This window comes from Xenopus tropicalis, chromosome 2 (genome assembly GCF_000004195.4).
Source record: "Xenopus tropicalis strain Nigerian chromosome 2, UCB_Xtro_10.0, whole genome shotgun sequence".
Classification (NCBI taxonomy): Eukaryota; Metazoa; Chordata; class Amphibia; order Anura; family Pipidae; genus Xenopus; species Xenopus tropicalis.
The window spans coordinates 148,434,295-148,448,038 of record NC_030678.2 but is presented as its reverse complement, the minus strand read 5'-3'; positions in this window follow the sequence as shown (position 1 = coordinate 148,448,038).

Sequence of the window (13,744 nt, the reverse complement as noted above, 5' to 3'; positions counted from 1 at the left end):
TTCAGATTCGGTTCAGCCAGGAGTGTGGATTTGGCCAAATCCTGCTGAAAAAGGAGAAATCTTGGCCAAACACCGAACCAAATCCTGGCCAGTCCTACACTCATTTTTATCTAATTCAGTAAGAATTCCAATTCTTCATTATACATTTTACACTGAGTCTGAGTTTTACCTGCTTTCAAAGGTTAAATCTCCCAAATGGTTGCCCTTTTTATTGGCCACTACTGGGATCACCTGACAGCATTTGGGGAGCATGGGAGCTGGGATGGGAGCAACAACTACAGTCAGGTGATCCCAGTGGTGGTCAATAAAAAGGGCAACAATTAGGAGTTTATTTCTACCTTGGAAAGCAAGTTGCAAGTAAAACTGAAACACAGCCACATGAATACAGCTCTAGCAAACACAGAGTGCACTGTATTCACATGAGAGGTGCAGGCCTTTGCACTCTATTCTGGAGCATAAAATCAGCACCTATAAATGCTAAGTATGGGGCAGAATGTAAACTGTAAAAACATGGGGGTTTGTGCCCATGTTTTGCACCCTGCCCCGCATATAGTAAAGGCCTAAAGATTACCTTTTTGAAAACAGACATAACTTCTGACTCAGTCTTGGCACTTCTTAGACAGTAACAACCACTGTAACCTGCAGCACTTATTATCCTCATGTTTTCTATTTTCTTCTAGATTGTAAGCTCTACGGGGCAGGGACCACCTTCCTCTTAGCACTTAACCTTGAATGCAATTGTATTTTTGCATGTATTTAATTATCCTCTATTATTGTATTGATCCCTATCTGTTTGATTAATGTATGGCTAAAACCCATCAATCCAAGTAACAAATGATATGCAGTTTGTCAGTGGCCTATTGGTCAGTAACTGGATTCAGAACAATGCCTTCCCCAATTGATATTTGACTGGGACTTATTTTGATATTGATTGGACATGCTAGAAAACTTGGTCAGCAGAGAAGCACATGAAAGCAACTAGAATGCTCTGCCTACATTTATTACAGCAAATCTTATCTGGAAGGTAAATATCTTTTTGTGATCCCTTGAATTTAAAACTGAATAAAACAAGAGCGCTATTATAAAAACAAGCATTGAAACAAGGCTGCATCCCGGAAATATTGATCCCAATGGGGTGTCATCTAAACCACGGGGAGAGAAAGATTTCTACGTGGATCGATTGCACTGCTTGTGTAGAAAGCTAATACCATTCAGCTAAAACCTTCAGATCTGCACATTGACTGGGATAAAAGCCTCAAAGGAGAAACACTGGTGCGAGAGAGATGCTTTTTCTTAATATTGCTGTGTCAATGTGCCCATCAGTGTATAGGAAATGGGATTAGATAATAATTTGAGCAAAATCTTCTTTTACAGATATATTCATTTTATCAGTGTACTGTAAATTAGAACTTAAAGGAAATATTTTGGTGGTTCCTGTGAGTAATTGTGCTATGGCAATTTCCCACCTCTCATATTAAGGTTGTACAGGTATGGGATACGTTATCCAGAAACCCGTTGTCCAGAAAGTTCCGAATAACGGGAAGGTCATCTCCCATAGACTCCATTATAAGCGAATAATTCTAATTTTTTAAAAATGATTTCCTTTTTCTCTGTAATAATAAAACAGTACCTTGTACTTGATCCCAACTAAGATATAATTACCCCTTATTGGGGCAGAACAGCCCTATTGGGTTTATTTAATGGTTAAATGATTCCCTTTTCTCTGTAATAATAAAACAGTACCTGTACTTGATCCCAACTAAGATATAATTACCCCTTATTGGGGGCAGAACAGTCCTATTGGGTTATTTAATGGTTAAATGATTCCCTTTTCTCTGTAATAATAAAACAGTACCTGTACTTGATCCCAACTAAGATATAATTACCCCTTATTGGGGGCAGAACAGTCCTATTGGGTTTATTTAATGGTTAAATGATTCCCTTTTCTCTGTAATAATAAAACAGTACCTGTACTTGATCCCAACTAAGATATAATTACCCCTTATTGGGGGCAGAACAGCCCTATTGGGTTTATTTAATGGTTAAATGATTCCCTTTTCCCTGTAATAATAAAACAGTACCTGTACTTGATCCCAACTAAGATATAATTACCCCTTATTGGGGCAGAACAGCCCTATTGGGTTTATTTAATGGTTAAATGACTCCCTTTTCTCTGTAATAATAAAACAGTACCTGTACTTGATTTATTTAATGTTTAAATAATCTTTTAGTAGACTTAAAGTGTAGAGATCCAAAATTAGAAAAGATCCCTTATCTGGAAAGCCCCAGGTCCCGAGCATTATGTATAATGGGTCCCATACCTGTACCATAGTATTCTGCCCGGTGCTAGAGTTACAATTACTCTTATCCTATAAATGGAGGTTACAAAAGGAATATGACTATAAATGCTATATTTTATATATTGCTGCACATGTTTAGTGTGCTCTGGGCAGCTTTTTAGAAGCTAAGCCTAAAGGCATTCTTATGGTATATTTTTTATTACAATATTACACTGTGTATATTGCAAATAATTTACTCTATCATTAACAATTTTATTCTCTAACCAATTAATGTATTTTTTTAGTGTGTAGGCAGCCATCTCAGTGCATTGTGCCTACTTTCAGAAAGAGCAAATACTGCACAACAGAAGTGCTTTTGGATAAGCTATTGTTTCTCCTGCTTAATGTAAATAAAAGAGCCGGACTTTACTATTGAGTTCTATTCTCATATCTACCACTATGCAGGTGTCAGGGAGTTGTTATTTTGCTACATCCGAGGTCAAATTCCAAAATAAAATATAAAAATCAATTTGCTCTTTTGAAAAATGAATTTCAGTGCAGGATTCTGCTGGAGGAGCGCTAATTACTGATGCATTTTGTAAAAAAACATGTTTATTATGACGGAATCATTTTAAAGATCATCATGATACAGAAAATGAGGTTTGTCTATTATAGAACTTTATGCTACTGTCTGTGCAGTAAATCAGCAAAAAAAAGTTGGTGAACTACTGGGGACATCTTTAGAGGCACAGATATTGACCCAACCCAAACCCACATTAACTAAACTATTTTGAGACATTTGGCACATTTCGAAAGAGAAGTTAATCCCCTCAATGTTTTCTGTTTCACTCAGTTTCAAAGAGAAGTTAATCCCCTCATTGATTATTGTTTTAGCCAGTTTCAAGGGGAAGTTAATCCCATAATTTTTTCTATTTCACCCAGTTTAAAGTGAACTTAAACATTATTGTTTTTCAAGAATGAGCGCCAGTGCTCCTAAAATGGCTGCTGGAGCAATTCCTGTTTGGGAAAAATAGGATTCATGGAAACGAACGTCCATTTAAACTCGAATTTTTCGAGTTTTAACAATACTTTCAACTCAACTTTGGGATTTTTCGAATGTAAACTTGAAATTTTCCTACAAATGATTTAAGCATTATTGTGACATTTTATAAATACAGCAATGACCAAGTTTCATTCGAATTTATAAGATGTTCAGTTTATACGACTTTCAAGGCCGGAAAAAAACGAATTTTAGTAAATCAGCCCCATAATGTGTAGCATTTCTAGCCTACTTCTTTGGTAAGCTTTATTTGTCTTTTAAGTTTTTAATTATGATGTCTAATAGGATATATAGGCCTGCATTTCTCCCTGTGCTGAAACACATGAAAGATCCAGCACAGGGAAAGGCAGGGAAAAACACTTGTATGTAAGAGCCATGAACAATTTTTTAAAAATGTTGTCACACACATACGTTGAGAACTTTAAAATACTGAAGTAAAAATGCTGTTTGGAGCAGTTAGGGTAACATGGAAAAAAATCATTCATTTATTGGTGGCATTGGTCCTTTACAGGTGGAATTTTTTTTTCACTCTGTTCAGTTCCATAACGCTGTCTCTCTAAGAACACTTAATATGAGAATAATTCTAAACCAACGGCTGCCTTACAATCAACTCCCAGCTTTCATTTTTAAGTTCTACAGATTGTCTCTTGCATTTTTCTGTCAACTCCCAGCCAGTCCAGCCATTATCAGCTTAATATCTCTAGTTCTAAAACTTAAGCCCCCCACAATAACCATTGCATTGCTTTCCCTCAGTAATTTCAGCTCCATGTAGCCTCTGCTGGGCGGGCTAATGTTACGCTGGGAAGGAAGGCAGGGAAGAGTAGCAGACTATGAGCAGAAAGTAAGGAAGATTGTACTTAGCCTGAAAGGTGACATACATTAAGGCTGGATTATTATTGCCTTATACTTGCACCCCTTCACATCATAACCCTCCCCACACAGCCCTGCTAGTGATAGGCTGATGTCTGATCTTAATTAACCTACAACCTCCCTCACATTCCATTTTCAGTTACAAAGGACTTAGGTTTGGGGAGGCTTAGCCTTCCCGAAGCCTTCATTAAAATCCACCTATGATTACAGAGAAAATGGAAATCATTTTTAAACATTTGAATTATTTGCTTTTAATGAAGTCTATAGGGGGATTGTAATAAAAATCGCAAGTGCTCTCTTTGGCTTGGGGAGGGTAAAGCATCCGGGAGAAAAAAGGTTTTCATGCTTTTCCCACTCCCATAACTCAATGTCCTGTATAGACTTGGCTTTAGGTTCCCAGGAGATAGTAACACAAATTATCCAAGTGGAAATACTTCTTAGAGGCATTTCTGACCAATCTTCCCTTATGTTAACAATAAAGGTTGAGCCCAGAATTCCGGATAAAACATGGCATCAAGCCCAATTTGGTAATGATAAAATAGACACCATCCCCAGAAGACTGAGGAAATGATCTTTGAACCAATCAAAACCAGTGTCCCACTTGTACTCATTACTCAGTAAACCAGGAAATTATTTGATAAATGGAACTAGAAAGGGAAGTTTGAGAACAAACTTCATGTTGGGTTAAAAAACATGGTCACGAAATGAAATCTGATCTGTTGTCGGCTCCGCCCACTTTTTCTAACCTTGGACCCACAGTTATATAGTAAATACAAAGTTTGGGGACCCTGGTTTTAATAGTGCCTGAATGGCAGCAATTTGAATTTCCCCACTGCAGTTATCCAGTAACTCTGCAAAGTTTAGGGACCCTGGGATTAATAGTTAAAGAACGGCAGCAGTTTACATTTAAACCAATAAAAGTCAATAGGTGAATTGTGATTGGTGGTTGGTGGCTCCGCCCACATTTTCTAACCTTGAGTGGAAGTCACCCAGTGACAAACAGTGGGCACCCTGGCATAAATAGTGTGAGAATGACAGCATTTCAAATTTAAACCAATAAAATTCAATGGATGAAATCTGATTGGCTGTTAGTGGCCCAACCCACTTTTCCTATTTTTGAACTGCAATCCCCCCAGTGACCAACTTTGCAAAGTTTGGGGACTCAGGCATAAAAATTGTGGGACTGACAGCATTTTACACTTCACCATTGAAAGAAAATAGGTGAAATGTGATTGGCTGTTGGTGGCTCCGTCCACTCTTTCTAACTTTGAGCTGCAAATACCCAGTGACTAACTTTGCAAAGTGTAACAACCCTGGAATTAATACTTAAATAATGGCATCAGTTTAAATATAAACCAATGAAATTTAATGGGTGTAAAAGGATTGGCTGTTGGTGGCTCCGCCCACTTGTTCTAACCCTGAATACGTAGTCAGCCAGTGACTGACTGTGCAAAGTTTGGGGACCCTGGTGTTAATACTGTGAGAATGGGAGCAGGTTGAATTTCCCCATTGAAAGCCAATAAGTAAATCTGATTGGCTGTCGGTGGCTCCACCCACTTTTTCTAACCTTGAACACACAGTTACCTGGTGCCTTATGCTGCAAAGTTTGGGGACCCCGGTGTTATTACTGTGAGAATGGCAGCAGGTTGGATTTCCGCCAAGTCAATAGGTAACATCTGATTGGCTGTTCACAGCTCCGCCCACTTTTGGGCATCCAACAATCATCATATTTTCATTCAGGCTGAGCCCATGACTGTGTGATTCAAGTTTGGGGAGTGTAGCCTCAAAGCTGTAAGTGCGGCAGCCGTTTCAATTTCCCCATAAAAGTCAATAGGTGAAATTTGATTGGCTGTTGTTGGCCCCTCCCACTTTGGGGGTCATCCAACAAATGTCGCTGTTTTATTTGAGGTGACTCCATTATTATATTCAAGTTTGGGGGGGTAGCTTCAAAGCTGTAAGAGTGGCAGCAGTTTGAAAATCTTTACTGTCAAAGTCAATGGGAAAATTGGGGGGTTCGGAGTGGCGCCACAAAAAGACGGGGGGCGGATCGCTTAGAAAAGCACAAGCAACATGCTCCGCTTATGGGGGAAGATGTGTGGGGAGTTTGGGTGTTGTACCCCTAAAACTGTAGGAGAAGTAGCGTTTAGAAAATGAGGGGCGCTAAGAATAAGAAGAAGCAAAAGAATAAGCTGAAGTCGAAGAACAGTATGTTGGGGTTTTCAACCCAACACAATAAAGATATCCCTCACTTTAAATGTGGGCTGAGATCTTAGAATCCCACAACATAGTCTTAATCAGCTCAAAAAATACAATGATTCAATTTAGATACCTTCATAGAACCTACTTAACTCCCCCATCATCATCATCATCGACTCCACTTGATAAACCCTATATTCCTGATATCTGCCCAAAGTGTTTGCATTCTCCAGATGATTACATACATATGGGGTGGGAAATTAGCTGCCTATTAGTACTCATAGTGCCCTTAGACTTAATCCTACTGTTACTACATCAAGTGGAAGCTACAGCCCCCACAAAAGCAGAAAGAACACTATTATGCTATCTTTTATACAAGCCACAAGATTAGTAGCACTTAAATGCTAAAATCCAAACAACCCCCCAAAAAAGGCAGTAGATTGAAATGATCAACAGCTCTTTCCCCCTGTATCACCTGACATACTTAAGCAGAGGCTGTCCCCAAAAATGTGGCAAAGTGTGGACCCCATCTGAACTACTTTAAAGTGAGTGAGCCCATCCAACATCCCCTTCTTCCCATCCCCTCCCTCCCTGAAACAACATTATAGATTACAGGTAGGGAAAATGTTTTATTAGTTAATTATATTAGTTAATGATCCAACACAGTTGACAACTTATGAGACTCTGCACTTTGTTTCCACAAAGATAGCAATGTATAAGAATGGAATTGCCTTGTACTGTATTAAACCATGTCATTAATGTTCAACTGTGATATACAGATTTATTACATTGTTTCTGTTTAATGCAAATTAAAAAAGCTCAATAAAAAGAATTAATAAAAAAAAAAATTCTCACATAATGCCATTTTGGTCCCATTACGAGTTTTTCTTTAGTGATACATATTACATTTCCCCACATGGAAGATGGCCTTTCTATAATTTGGCACTTTCTGCATAACGTGTTTCTGGATATTGGATCCCAGACCTAATATATGTGAACCTGTGCTTATAGAGCTATTGAAAAATAGTCAAGGAAATGAATAGTCAAGGAAATGATCAGGCTGATGAAACGGTCTTGTGGTCTAAGACAACAGGCACTTTGGTTATGGGAATTGCTTGTTATCCCAGGTTCATACAAAAATGAACTCCCAGGCAGTATCCAGTATTATCTTTGGTCCCTTTTATATACCGTGATTGGTGGCGAGTGCGCTGGTTTACCTTACCCACTTTCTAGATTAAGTCCTGCCTATGCTACATTGGCTGTAGGCTATATCCCAGCAGTAATTACTTGCCAAGGAAGGTCCCCCTCAGCGTGACTATATGCCCCCTGTGTTGCGTTGCAAGTCTATAGACTCTATAGCCAGAAAATAGTTGCTGCGTGAGAAACCAGTGGCTCTGAGCTTGCCAGCATGACTCCCTCTGCATTTACTGACTTCCGTTTTCCCAACAGATACATTATTTTCCACAATTTAGCTTCTAAATCTAATGGCACCTGGGGCATACTATCGAACACAATTTATCCTTTCTTTAACTTATTTTAATTTAAACTTGAATGTTGTTCTGTGATAAAGAAAGTGGTGCTTTCTATTCCATAAAATCACATTTGCGTTCCCTTAACGAAGTATCAGTATATAAGATTAAAATGCTTTTTAACTTAGCAAACAATCGCGTTCCCTGTTGTGGGTAAATAATAGAAATGCATTGTTATAGTCACATTATGAGCACAGTAAGTACCCGCTCTGGTTAAGATGTATATAGATTTCATTCAAGAGGTTTAACATGTTCAGTGTCTAAAAGAACAGGATTTTCTATGCGCTAATAACTGATTCCATGAATGTATAGTTTCCTAACGTGAGGGAAAGTGGTGTCTTTCCTTCACTGAGTAATCATTGAGATGAAAGCATTACAGTAAAGGTGTCGCACAGACATGAGATCTATTATCCAGAAACCCATTAGCTTGAAAGCTCTGAAACAAACTACTTATTTAATGGCTGATTATTTCTCTGTAATAATAATCATAATAACAATAATATAGTACCTTGTGTTTGCTGGCAAATATGCTGTGCCATTGGGTATTCCTAAATAGAAAATTACCATTTTAAGTACTAAGGGGCACCTCCTGGGAGGGGGGGGGGGGAGAACTGTAGAATTGTCTCCTAACCTGGAGAGCCTTAGTGCTCCCACAACCCATTTTTTGTGTATTGATGTACTTTTGCAGAGTTATTATGCAAGAAGAATGGCCAAATGTTCATGTGGTTGTGGCAAAGTCATACTCACTGGTTTTTATGTTTAATTGTTTTAGTAGACTTAAGGTATGGTGCTACAAATTCCATAAAGCCCCCCCAGGGTGGTGCCAGCCTTACAAGAATATGACTGAATATAAATAGGAAAAACTTGATGTGGTATGGTGACTTGCCAGCTTTATGATCATAACTTGGTACTTAAAAAACCCTGTTTTTTTGCATAAATACTAAATGACCAGTGAAAAGGGTATCAGGGAATATACATGAATCCATCCCCTTTCTAGTATATCCTTCAGCATTTATGGCAACTAAAAGTTTTCTCATATGTTAAAATATAATTAATCACTAAAAAATATATTGTTTTTGCTATTTCTTTTGCTAAAAAAAGGCAAACAGGGAAACTGAAACATGTTTGGTCCTTGCGAGGCAGATGATTAGATTCCAAAAATACAACCCCTTCCCCTTTGTTGTGACTGTCTTGCTAGCAGCAGGTCATTATGCAGGGAATTATCTATGTGCTTGTAATATAATAATCTACCTGACAAGCACCAATCATGGAAGGGCCGTGTCATTAGTGGGGGACTTAGCTGTACCTGGCTGCTAGGATGTAGCGCCTCCCCCCCAGCTGCCCATACAGCTCTAAACTCCAAAGAGAACAGAGAGATAGTGACATGGCTCAGGCTGCCAGCTCAGCAGTTTTGAGAGTTGCTTAGTGAAAAGTCCCATTTGGGGCTAAAGAAAGAAAATTAAAGATGCATTTACTTTAATTTTATTGGTTATTTTAGCCCCCCTTTAATTTAGAGTGCTTAATGTTTTTAGCATCTAGTAAACAAGCCTATATGTGCATGTCCCTATCCCTGACACTGAATGTTTCTAAAATAGAATTACACTAAGTGGCTTACTAAACAAATATATAAATAAATCAGTTCCCTTTCACACGTATCTCCTATAAGCCAGATAACAAAATGTAAATTACGGAGCAGTGTGATTTGCATTGTATCAATGTTTAATTAATGGGCTTTCACTAAAAGTAGAACTGTGCACCTTCATTAGGCTCCGTGAAATCATTTATGGATTAATAATGCAGGGCTAGTTGTCAGCTATTTTATATGCCGTTGAGATTCTCCGCTGCACAGGCAAAAAGGGTAAGAATTCATTTCAGCTTTGACAGTAATGAGTTTCTTATTCTAACCGTGTCATCTATGCGTGCATCCCTAGCAAGGCTGTGCCGGCCGGAGCTCACAGAGTAACAGGAATGCAGGGTCAGGCTGGGGTGTGCAGGGCTCATTCGGTATAGAAGAATTAGCACTGGCACTCTGGAGCTGTATACGGGACAAGCCCTTTAAAAATCTTTATTACGGAACTGCAACGTTTCGAGGCACAAAGTAGCCCCTTTGTCAAGCATACACATCAGTGGAAGTGACGGCAATAAATATCCAATCCATTAGTCGAATTAGCATAATTAATTAACACAATTCAAACGTGATTCAATCAATACGTACATGTATAAAAAAATTTTAACAATAAAATGTGCTTAATACAGTGTTCAATTGTATATTCAATACGTAAACAAAACTATAAACAGCAGAAATAATTATAAAAGTTTTTTAAAGGTTCATTCATAAAAGTGAATAAGAGTAAAATTCCAGTCTCTAAAGTGACACAGTGTTAAAAAGAAAAAACAGTGTAGAATATAAGAGAGCAGGTCCCACCGGGTACTATAATATAAAACAAAGTTACCAAATTACAACAGTTACAAAAGTTAAAAGTAATTCTTAATAAGTTACAAAGTTTCAAAAGGGAAAAAAATACCTTACCCTGCTTGTGGTGGAAAGAAAGTATCTATCCCTGCTAAGTACTCAAAGGGATTATTTATCTGAAATAAAACATATATATATATACCAATCAGTAACCCTCAGTAGTCTATAAAAAACAGGACATATTAAATTCCTCATTTAACCCTTTTGGATGGCGAGATTGTAAAAGCCAAATCCAATAACATTCTCTCTGTGATAGTATTCTCTTTTTCTCTTGTCCCTGAGCACATATTACTTTTTCCAGGATTTGCCACCGAACCTGCGACACCTGATGCCCTTGTGTAAAAAAATGCTTGGCGAGCAAAGTTTCTCTTTTTTTCTCTATCTCTTTTCCTTTCATATTAGTCTTACTTTTTTGCGGAGAATGTGGCTGGTAGTTACGAATGACAGACTTGTGCTCATTAAGCCCAACATAAGCTAAGCCTAATATATATAAAGTAAGACTAATATGAAAGGAAAAGAGATAGAGAAAAAAAGAGAAACTTTGCTCGCCAAGCATTTTTTTACACAAGGGCATCAGGTGTCGCAATTTTTCTTTTGTACAGGGCTCATTCGGCCCACTGCCTGGGGCTAAGCTTTCATCAGTACCTCTCCTTCTCAAATCATATTAATGCCACTGCCAAAACCTGTCACTTTATGCTCCATAATATTGCCAATATATGTCCCTTTCTTTCTCAAGACACTGCTAAAACACTTATCCTATCCTGCTTAGACTATTGCATCCCCTTACCAACCAGTCTTCCAGACTCCCACCTCTCTTCCCTGCTGCTAGAATCCTTCTGCTCTCTCCTAAGAGGTAAAATCTCTATCATGGCTGCCGGTTAAGCAAAGGATAGCATACAAAGCCATTTCGCTAACACTCAAAGCTCTTCACTCATCTGCTCCTCACTACATTTCTCCACTTGACTCCCCAAATGTGACTGCTTGTCCCCTCTGCTCCACTCAGAGCCACCATTTGTTCACATATCTATATCCACTGTCTTTTCTTGCCTGAAACCTTTCTATCTTTCTGTTCCTTCCCTTTGCGATTCCATCCCTGAATTCCCATGTAGGGAATGCTGCTAAATAGATCCTACCCATTGGAGCACTATAATCTGGCCCTGTTTTGGAACTTAAAGGGCTTCAGAACCAAAATTTGTTAAAGAGCACCACACACCACAGAAACCCCTAATATACCAATCCCTGTAATCTATTCCTTCAAAAAGTATGAATAAATACCATTTTTATATGCTGCAATCCAGCTGCAAAACAGTTTTTCTGTTTCTGTATCATTTTAAATCCTGGCAAGGGAGGAGGGCCTAAAACACTGATGTTACAAATTGTAACAACTTACAGACAGCACACAGAAACTACATAACCCACAATGCATTGTACTGTTATGTTACTTTCTTTATTGACATCAATTGTGGGATTTGGCAGGACAGTTGACTACTGTTATATTTTACATTTTATTTGAGTCTCAGAGTAGTCAGCCAGATCAGCAGGGGAACAGGGGGCGGGGCTTAGGGAACTGTTCCAAACCATATTATTACATTAAAAATCATGAAAAGGCTGCATATTTTTTAACTGATGTATATTGCAAAGTTGCTTGAAATTATGTTTTTTTTTTTAAAAAAAAGCTTAAGTTGTGTTTTGGTGGAGTTCCCCTTTAAGGGCCAATGCCCAAGCCTTTGTCCATGTTGGCCCTCCTATTTGTACCTGCATGCTATCTACTCCATCCAGCTCTATGGGACAGGGACTTTCTTCCTACTTTGTCTCTTACCACATGGCACTTAATCTCTGTACATTTATACTTATTAATAAAGAACACCCCCATTATTACTTTCCTTTAAATGGATAATGAGTTTTGTTTGGGAGTTTATTTTAGTAATACATTGTAATAAATTGCTTATTACTTTATTATGCAATATGCATTGACCATATGTCAGTGTATTGCTTTGTACAATCTCTCTGTTACGGTGACACCCAAACCATTTGGATGTACATACAGAAATACCGAAGAGTGATTTATGGGGTATAATTAGTTACTCTGTCTTTTAAAGTCAGGCAAGTCATTTATACTCATGTAACACACGGCTGCATTATGGAACAAACATTGATAATGTGGGAAAAAGCAATAACGCAGCAACTGGATAGTTAATCATTCAAAGAAATAAATGGTACTTGACAGAAAGATTAATGTTGAAACTCATTGTAATCACAAAAAAACCCCCAATTGCGCTGCTCATGTTTTTAAAGATGTTTCGATAGAAACGTGCCCCCTGTTGCACCGAGTACTGTCCCATGGCCAAACAAACAGAACTGGAGCCCTTTTTGCCACTAAAATAAACTCTTTTTTAATGATACTGACATTTTGATGACCAGGGTTTACTCTCTACACGGCGCAGTACTGTTGTATTTGCAGTTGGTTTCCATTGGGTTCACGGTGAAAGTTGTGCAGGACTCGATGGTAATGCTTAAACAACTTATTCATTAGAGCTCCAACATGGCTAACTATGTATAGACATTTGCAAGAAGGAAGTGTATCTAACCATAGAGAGCAAAGATGATGCTGAACAAAAACTCAAATACAAGTCTGTAAACAGGCCCACGGGTCATATCAGAAAATCAGCAGAGGTCAGGGATCCACTCACAGGAACAGGACAGGATTCCCAGGATTATGTTGACTGGATCACACCAATGAGTTTGGTTTAATGATGCAGCCAGGAGAGCAGGAAGGGGCATGCTTAAATACCCTTTAATTAGGGAATACAAAAGCATGATACAATATGATCACTCATCACAATTAGTTATTATTCTGAGCTCCCATTGCCTCCTGTGGCTCAAACTGGAGAAGTAGCATCCCATGAAGAGGAGGTTCCCAGTTCTAGCCTGGGCAGATCCTAAGCCTAGCTTGTAGCTGGATGGATTACCAGGCTTCACCTCTGCCTGACTGACTTGATTCCTGTTGACTTTGGCCTGATCTTCTTGCTCCTGAACCTGTGCTGCCTCCTCTGATCCAGATTCAATTGATTTCTCTACCTGCCTTACTATGTTTCTTACCTACAATAATTTTTTTCTCAGAACGGCAGTATTATTGTTCCCACCGCACTTAGGTAACCAGCAAATTGATACATTCTTCCAATATAGATGAGTACAAGTAGGGGCAGGCCATTTTGACAGATAGCATTTTGCCTATTGATCATAAATCAATATTTGCACCTCTTATTATGTAAATATTTACAGAGAAATATATATTTGTGTCGTCTTTTATTTATAAATGTAAATATCCCCTTTAAAT